A 9,022-nucleotide genomic window follows, 5' to 3' on the forward strand; every position below is an offset into this window, starting at 1 on the left:
TATTTGCATTATTATTTTTTACAAGTGTGACCACTTAACACAGTAAATAGATTACTATAATAGATTAATAGATTAGTGTTTTCGTTTTGCTTGAAGACTGATAGAATTCTCTTGTTGGAAGATGTTTTATTTTATTTTATTTTATTTTATTATTTTATTTTTATCTGCCCCCTCCAAAAAAAAAATTTCTTTTTGGTAAAAGGTGTTGTGCCCAAGATTGCGAATCTGAGAAACCACCGAGGAGCCCACACCAATGCAAGTACACGAGCGTTTATTTACAAGCTCAAGCTTGGGTCCAAGTACACCCAACACAACGGAGCAGGGATTGGACCCCAAGGTGGTTTCCAGCTTAGTTTTATGGGCTGGTCTAGGGGACCTCCAGAAGGGGTGGAGGAATTTCTCAAGTCTGTTTACATTCTGATATGGGGCTTTCAAGGGCATTAAGCACGGGGAGTGGGGGTGGGGGTGGGGGGGCTGAGATATCTGTACTTGTGCTAATGCTGAACTTGAGGTGAAATGGCCTTAATTTTCTCAGCCTCCACAATGCCCAAGAAGACATCAGCGTGTCTTTAAAATCTCCTCTTCCTCCTGTACAGGAGAGTATTTCCAGAAACGATTTTTCCCATTTAATATTCAAACGCAGAAAACCTATTCTACAAGGTGCTTCAATTGGTGGGACTTTAAGTGCTTTTTCCTCTTTTAAGTTTTTAGACAGTAAACAGCCCATGGGGCTATGACAAACACTATGACAAAAGAGTTGTTACATTTAGCCTTTTGATGGGACTTGATTGGCAACAAAGCTTGATGACATGCTTAAGCAACACACCTGAAGGTGAGTTAGGGACAGATGAGGCTAGGCAGGGCTAGGTAGGCAGCCATGGAAGCAGGCTCACAAAAATCCCCAAAATGCTGAGGTATCAGGAAACCAGAGATAAGAGAACAAGCCAGACCACACTGCCCTAAGGTGTGGGTGAGGAGGGTGTCTTGTTCTAACACCTACTGTAACCAAAAAAATCATCAGACTCTCAAAAGGAAGAAGCCATTAATGATGTTATCACTAGTCCTTACTCAATGGTGATATCAATGGATATTTTAAAAGGATTTAGGTTCCCTGATCAGGCTTTCAGTAAAAGACCAACCCTACAAGCCCTCAGTGGCAACGTTGTCGGGATCCCTCTCACTCCTAAGAGCTTTCTCTGTATCTTTACTTAATAAGCTTCTATCCTTTACTCATGCCCCTGTGTCCTCAAGATTCGTTCTTTGACTCTGTGAGACAAGAGCCAAGTTCTCTGTAACAAAGGGATCATATGTGAGCTAATACTTTGTCCAACCACTGTAGAGGTCCATTCAGATGAAGTTCAATCCCTTTGGTGCTGCATGGCTATGAATGAATGAACACACAGTGGGGGTCCCAAAGCCTCTAGGGCTAAGGGCAAGCTCTTGCCCTTGCAGGCTGCATTTATTCAGTTCTCAGGCAAAAACAGACAAAGCACGCCCTCTGCTTTTCATCCCAATCTACTTTAGAGGTTGTTTACATATTATCTGAGGCTAGGCCGCCCTTTCTCAAGGGACAAAAGGAGGAATCCATACTGTTTACGGCTTGACCTTGCATAAGATAAAGTCTCCGTCTGAACCATCACATTCATGGCATCTTTGTAGAGGACAGTTCCTTCTGGAAACCTTCTTATGCAGTCATTCCCCAACACAATCTGCTGAGTGTTCCTTACCATGTGCCTTCTGTATTCTGCTTCCTAGTATTTCACAAAGCTCATTCTTAGGATGCACATCCTAGTTGATACACAGCTTCACAACTCTGATTAGCACACTGCGGGAAGAGCAGCAAATTCCTGGTTAGTGAAGATCTTCAGACTGCAGCCTGGTGGAATTTTACGCTGTTGCAGGGTGCTAGCTCTATCTCTGAGGATACTTGGGGCTCTGCAAAAGACTACAGCATCACTTTAGGCACTCGGTGAAAAATTCCCCACCTGTCTAATATAAGCACACTCCCCTTCCTGTATGTCTTCTTGTCATTTCTACAGTCACATTTTGGTTGATATTAGAGAATAACCCTATGCAGAACCTTTCTGGGTTTGATGGATCTGTGAAGCCATCTACACTGAGTGAGAGCAGTGATGCCTGAAAATTCTCTCCAACCCTCCGGTTTAATTCATAATATGCTACTGTTGGACCCTGGCTCACGGGTGCCAACGTGTCCCGGCGGACGCCCCAGACACTCAGACCCCAGACAGGCAGATGCAATTAGCAAGAGGGTTTATTGGACGTTTGCGCAAACGGGCTCTCCGCCTACGAAGAGGAAGAGAGCCCCGATTAGCAATTACAGGTATCTTTTAAAGGCAAAAGGAAAAAAAAACCGCTTAAAGACAAAAGAACCTCGGGAGTCGCATAGCATTCAGGTTATTGATTTCACAGAGGGTCAACATGAACCTATTCAGGGACATTCCAATCAGGGTGTGGGGGGAAATGGTTTTCTTATTGTAAACAGAATGCTTTTAGTTGCTAAAATTTCAGGAAGACGCCTGGATGGGCTGCCTCTGGATTAGGGCTGGCCCTACTTACAAGGGGGGAGGTTTCTTCATTCCCTCCTCTTGTTTGGGCTGATTTTAACCTTAAAATCTTAGGGAACATTTATTTCTTCAGTTTGGAGGGCCCGACATTGCTGAGTTAATACCAGAGCTTGAGTAATAAACAATCTTTCTCGGATGAACTGGAGCGGCCAGTTGAGGACTCAGGGGACGAAAGTTAGCAGCAGGAGCAGGATAACTAGAGGGCCCATAATGGTAGAGATTAGGGTGGTTAACCAGGGAGACTGATTAAACCAGCTTTCAAACCAGCCCTGCTGGGCCTCCCGGTCCCTTTGTCTTTTATTTAACCTTTCCCTGAGTTTGGCCATGGAGTCTCTGATGACTCCAGAATGGCCTGCATAGAAACAGCATTTTTCTCCTAGGGCTGCACACAGTCCTCCCTCTTTCAGGAATAGTAAATCCAAGCCTCTCCTGTTTTGGAGTACTACTTCTGAAAGTGAGGTGAGGGACTGTTCTAACTTAGAAACGGACTGCTCTAGTGCCCCTAGATCCTCATCTACAGCTGCCTGGAGTTCTATATAACATCGTGAGCCCTGGATCAGAGCAGCTGCGCCAGTACCCACCCCAGTAGCGACCCCTAGTCCCAACATAACGGCTAGGGTTAGGGAGACAGGTTCGCGCCAAAAACGGGTGGGATGTTCATTATACTGATTTTCTAGAGTTTCAGCAGGGTGATAGAACACCCTGGGTATGATCTGCACCATGACACAGAAGTCGTTTGAGCTATTTAGAACCTTAGCTGACACACAGGGGGTGAGGACTTTGTTGCATGCCCACCAAGTTCCCGGCTGGGGCTCCAGGTAAGAGTCAGTCCCTAAAATCGGGGCGGTAGTATTGCAGAGTTCCTGGTAACCCCGGGTGAGTATAGTTAGCCTTGACAGTGATGTAATCCCAGGAGGAGGAGGGCCTCTCATCCTGTGTCTCCCTAGTCTCGCACCCTCAATTTTTACAATAGAAGTATTCCCCTCCTCCACAGGTGGGATTTAGCCTGCGATCTCTGTGGTACCCGGGACAGACATAAAAGGGAAGAGTGCTTAGCATGGCCCTTCTGTCAGGCGTGCCACAGCCTCCCCATGGGTCTAATCCCAGTCGCCCTGGAGGGCTTTCTCGGTTAGAGGCTCTAGAGGTGTCGAAGTATCCCTCTAGGTCCCATGGGCTAGGGGCCCCTATGGTTAGCTTGCATAGGTCAGGATATAGGTTAGGCCACCAGGTTCCCACAGGGGCGGTCTTAGTTATAGACCAAACCTCGTCACCCCCAGACGTTAGTACCTGCCAGGTTAACCTTTTGAGGGCATGAGGGTCACCTCTGGCGGAGGTGAAGAGCGCTAGGAGAGGTAGGAATATAACAACTGTCATTGAACAATTTTTTGAAAGTCTTATCTTGAGCGGGTTTTGGGTGCAGTGGAGCTTCCATTGGAGTGGCTCGTCCGGTCCGCCTGGCTGGCGTCAGCGGTGCTCGTTGATGGGGCGCGCTTCACGTGTGAGGCGTGGACCCAAGCAGCAATGCCGTCTACCTTTAAGGCGGTTGGGGTGGTCAGTAGTACAGTAAATGGGCCCTTCCAGCGGGGCTCAAGCGTCCTGGACTGATGTTTCCTGATGTAGACGGAGTCACCGATCTGGAACGGGTGTGGGTTGGTTGTGTCTCCGGGGCGGTAGACAGCCGCAAGGGGTTTCCAGATCTGGCGCTGGATAATCTGGAGCGCCTTTAGCCTGTCCTGTAAACCGGGAGTGTTAGCAAGAGGGTCAATAGCAGAATCTAGCAAGTCCGTTACTGGTGGGGGACCTCCATAGAGAAGCTCGTAAGGAGTTAGCCCATGGCGCGCGGGAGTGTTCTGGACTCGGAACAGGACCATAGGGAGGAGTTGGACCCAGTCTCTAGTGCCAGTCTCCAATGTCAATTTGGTTAGGGCCTCTTTAATTGTTCTATTTATTCTTTCTACCTGCCCTGAGCTCTGGGGTCTGTATGCACAATGTAATTTTTAATTTATCCCCAGTAATCTGGCCACCAACTGACTTACCTGGGAGACGAAGGCGGGGCCGTTGTCCGACCCTATTACCTTGGGCAGTCCAAACCAGGGGAAAATTTCTTCTAGGATTTTCTTGACAACCACCTGGGCAGTTTCTCGTTTGGTGAGGAAGGCTTCTGTCCATCCTCCTGTGGGCCTAGTGCAGCGGCTCGTGCTGTTTCATCGGCCATCCTGTTCCCCTCTGCTACTGGGTCGTTGCCGTGCTGATGCCCAGGACAGTGAATTATCTACCACGGCCGCCCCGGCTTTAGGTTCACCATTTCGTAGAAAGCTACTCCCCTCGGTGTACCAGGTTGCTTCAGCATCTGGCAAAGGCTGGTCCGTCAAGTCCCTTCTGGTGCCATGGACCTCAGCTAGGATCTGGTGGCAATCATGCATTACCAGGGAGGGGGACTCGGCTTCTGGAAGCAAGGTGGCCGGGTTTAGGGATGTAGCCGTTCCGAACCGTATCCGCTCAGAATTCAGTAACATGGCCTGATAATGGGTGACCTGGCGTTTGAGAGCCATCGATCAGGGGGCTGGCGGATGACTGTCTCTATGGCATGGGGGGGCCACCACAGTGAGGGGTTGGCTGAAGGCCAACTTATCTGAGTCTTTTACCAGGACTGCCACAGCCACTATTATTCGGAGACATGGGGGCCATCCTGCAGCCACTCTGTCTAATTTTCTTTTGAAAAGTATGCCACGGGCCTTTTCCAGGGTCCCAGTTTCTGAGTTAGGACCCCTTTGGGTATTCCTTGGTGTTCATCAGCATATAGTGCAAATGGCTTGGTTACATCTGGGAGGCTCAGGGCAGGGGCGGTCAATAAGGCCCTTTTTATTTTGTCAAAAGCCAATTGTTGCTCCTTTCCCCAGTGGTAGGGGGTGTTGGATTTCGTGAGAGGATATAGGGGAGCCGCCAGCTCCGCAAACCCGGGTACCCAGAGGTGGCAGAACCCAGCACTGCCGAGGAACTCTCGTAGCCCTCTGGCACTAGTGGGTGCTGGGATCAGGGCTACAGCCTTTTTGCGGCCCTCCGTCAGCCACCTCTGGCCTCCTTCCAGGAGATATCCCAGATAGGTCACTCGTCTCTGGCCTATTTGGGCCTTTTTGGCGGAGGCCCTATACCCCAGTCCTCCCAGTCTCTCGAGCAAGGCCCCCGTACCTTTTACACAATCCTGTTCTGTCTTAGCCGCTATGAGCAAATCAAACACGTACTGCAGGAGAACGAGGTCCGGATGGCCAACTCGGAAGTCTGCCAAGTCCTGATGCAAGGCTTCGTTGAACAAGGTGGGGGAGTTTTTGAATCCCTGTGGTAGCTTTGTCCAAGTGAGTTGTCCTGAGAATCCCGTCTCAGGATCTTTCCATTTAAAGGCAAAAATAGGCTGGCTTTGAGAGCTTAACTTTAGGCAAAAGAATGCATCTTCTAGATAGAGCTCAAGGGTCCTTCTGCCTCAGTTAAAACTGAATGTTGAGCTCCCGTAGCAACCAGGAAGGTCACTGGTTGACCCCCCCATTTTAAGGGTTATCCGAGGCTGGGGGGGGGGCTCCTGGCCCTGACATCCCTACTCTTCATCCTCTAGGGACAGTACGGGAATGGGCTTCTTCTTAGGTCCCTGCGTTTGGCCCTTCTTTGGACAATCTTTAACCCAATGTCCTTTTTCCTTGCAGTAGGCACGCTGGTCTCGTTCAACCCGTGGTCTTCTTTTGTCTCCCAGGTCCTTACTCTGTCCTGACTTACTCTGCCCTGAGCCCTGTACTACGGTGGCCAGTATCCCAGTCAGTTCTTTATTGCGTTTCCTTTATCTCTTTTATTTTGTCTCTCTCTCTCTCTCTCTCCTCTCTCTCTCTAAGTATACATACGGTAGCCTTCCATTAATCTTTCCAGAAAACCTGCCGGCGTCTCATCTTTTCCCTGCACTATAGCACGTACCTTTGCCAAATTGGTGGGGCGACGCCCTGCCCCTCTGAGACCCGCTAGGAGTACCTGGCGATAGAGACGGAGCCGCTCCCTCCCAGCAGCAGTGTCATAGTCCCAGGTCGGGCGAACCAAGGGGAAAACGTCCTCAATTTCATTAGGCAGCTGGGGCGGCCTCCCATCCGCCCCAGGGACGTTTTTCTGTAGACGCGCGGTCTCTCCTCCGTGGTGAGGAGAGTCTGCAGGAGCTGATCAGGGTGCCCATGGAGTCCTGGCTGAAAGACCGGGGCCTTCACCTGCAAGATAATATCAATATTAAAAGTTCCATTCCTGGGCCACCCGACGTTGAGAGTCGGCCACTCTGAGGAGCAGAAGGTGACCCATCTTCGTCTTCTGACTTCGACCGAAAGGTTGTGTGCTCGCCGGCGACTTCTTTCCAGTGATCTAGAGCGAGGCTTAAAGGGGTGGTTACAGTTTGCCCCGCGGGTGTAGAAAAGAGGTGAGCGGGGAGGAAGAGGACAGGAAGACACAGAACAGACAGATGCACACAGATGACGGGACCGGCACGGCGGATTCAGACGGGAGCGGTCGCCAACAGCGACCCTCCCCGCCAACAGCGACCCTGCCCGAAGAGGAGGGAGTGCCGGGCTCCCTCCCTCTTCCAGACCACTCGGGAGTCCGACTCCGGAGCGGGACCAGAAAGACACAGAACGAACAGATGCACACGAATGACAGGACTGGCGCGGCGGATTCAGATGGGAGCAGTCGCGAACAACGACCGTCCCTGAAGAGGAGGGAGTGCCGGGGCTCCGTTCCTCTTCCAGACCACTCCGGAGTCCGACTCCGGAGGGGGACCAGGGGTCTCGGGCACGTCTGCCTCCCCCGCTGGTCCAAATACAGAATACAGAGTACAGCGTCCTGCAGGCACAATACAGACCCGGCACAGATCCGGCCAGTCAGACAAACGGACGAGACAGATATGACATTTAGCGAGCTCGGTCTTACCTCCTACCGGTCTTAGGATTGAGCCTGGGGCGTCTCGGATCCCGGACGAGCCCCCAAATGTTGGACCCTGGCTCACGGGTGCCAACGTGTCCCGGCGGACGCCCCAGACACTCAGACCCCAGACAGGCAGATGCAATTAGCAAGAGGGTTTATTGGACGTTTGCGCAAATGGGCTCTCCGCCTACGAAGAGGAAGAGAGCCCCGATTAGCAATTACAGGTATCTTTTAAAGGCAAAAGGAAAAAAAACCGCTTAAAGACAAAAGAACCTCGGGAGTTGCATAGCATTCAGGTTATTGATTTCACAGAGGGTCAACATGAACCTATTCAGGGACATTCCAATCAGGGTGTGGGGGGAAATGGTTTTCTTATTGTAAACAGAATGCTTTTAGTTGCTAAAATTTCAGGAAGACGCCTGGATGGGCTGCCTCTGGATTAGGGCTGGCCCTACTTACAAGGGGGGAGGTTTCTTCACTACTGAACACCTAAATGAGTAACTGGCTGCAAATTCAAACTATGGTTAACACAGAAAAAGTAGTAGGAGATAGTTCTGCTGGAGATCCTATATCCGTTCATCTGTTGATCATGTTTTTTCCAATTTCCATGATACATTCAGGAGATGGAGTTTCTGGGGTGTAATTACTCTGTGGCTCAGTTCTCACTGGGAAATTAATATTTCCAGGAATGGAGCAGGTATAATCATCTAGAGGTGACAGTTCTATTAGGATTTCAATACTGGAAGCAAAACTTGTGTCTCAAATCTCTGGTAATAGTAAAGTGTAAACATACTTCAGATCTTTTTAAAGATTAAAAGCACATTCACAGCTTACAATTGCTTTGGTTTCATGATGCCTGTGAAGATCAGGCCAGTACCACCGTCAGCGACACATAAATGCGGCTGTCCTTTTCAATGGGATACTTGAAGACAACCATCAAGAGACCTGGTTTGCTCAAAGAAGCTGTGAAGGCCTGTCTTATCCCACTGATCTATCACAATGGGTGTCCTCAGTTTCTGAATTTCAGAGCAAGTGCTTGGTATGGTAAGACATTTAGTATTACCATTTTGAGTGGTGATGGCTTTCTCAAGCTTATCTAATTGTCCTGTTTTCTTTAGTTTCTCTGCCAGACATTTAACTGCTTTCTCAAACCACTTTTTTTTTTCCCATTCTGTACTCCTACCTGCTCATCCACATGATTTCTTCTATCCCAGCAGTCTCTTCACAACTGGTGGAGTGAATGCCAAATGGACATGTTTTTACTAAAGGCAGCAATCCACACTAAGGAAATATCCTTCTTTATCTAACCTAAAGTGCTGCTGAGCATCTGTCCTTCAATGCCTTGGCCCAAGGTCCCTTCCATGGTCTCTTGTCTGCACTATAGATGAAGAAACCTCCCCCCCTTGTAAATAGGGCCAGCCCTAATCCAGAGGCAGCACATCCAGGCGCCTTCCTGAAATTTTAGCAACTAAAAGCATTCTGTTTACAATAAGAAA

At 49.4% G+C, this 9,022-nt stretch overlaps 1 pseudogene; it reads right to left on the reverse strand.

Moving 5' to 3' along the window:
• Positions 1-1,735: 1,735 nt before the first annotated feature.
• On the reverse strand, positions 1,736-8,773 carry LOC140594024 (mothers against decapentaplegic homolog 2 pseudogene; annotated as a pseudogene).
• Between the last annotated feature and the right edge of the window lie 249 nt (positions 8,774-9,022).

Source organism: Vulpes vulpes, chromosome 9 (assembly GCF_048418805.1).
Source record: "Vulpes vulpes isolate BD-2025 chromosome 9, VulVul3, whole genome shotgun sequence".
NCBI classification, from domain to species: Eukaryota; Metazoa; Chordata; class Mammalia; order Carnivora; family Canidae; genus Vulpes; species Vulpes vulpes.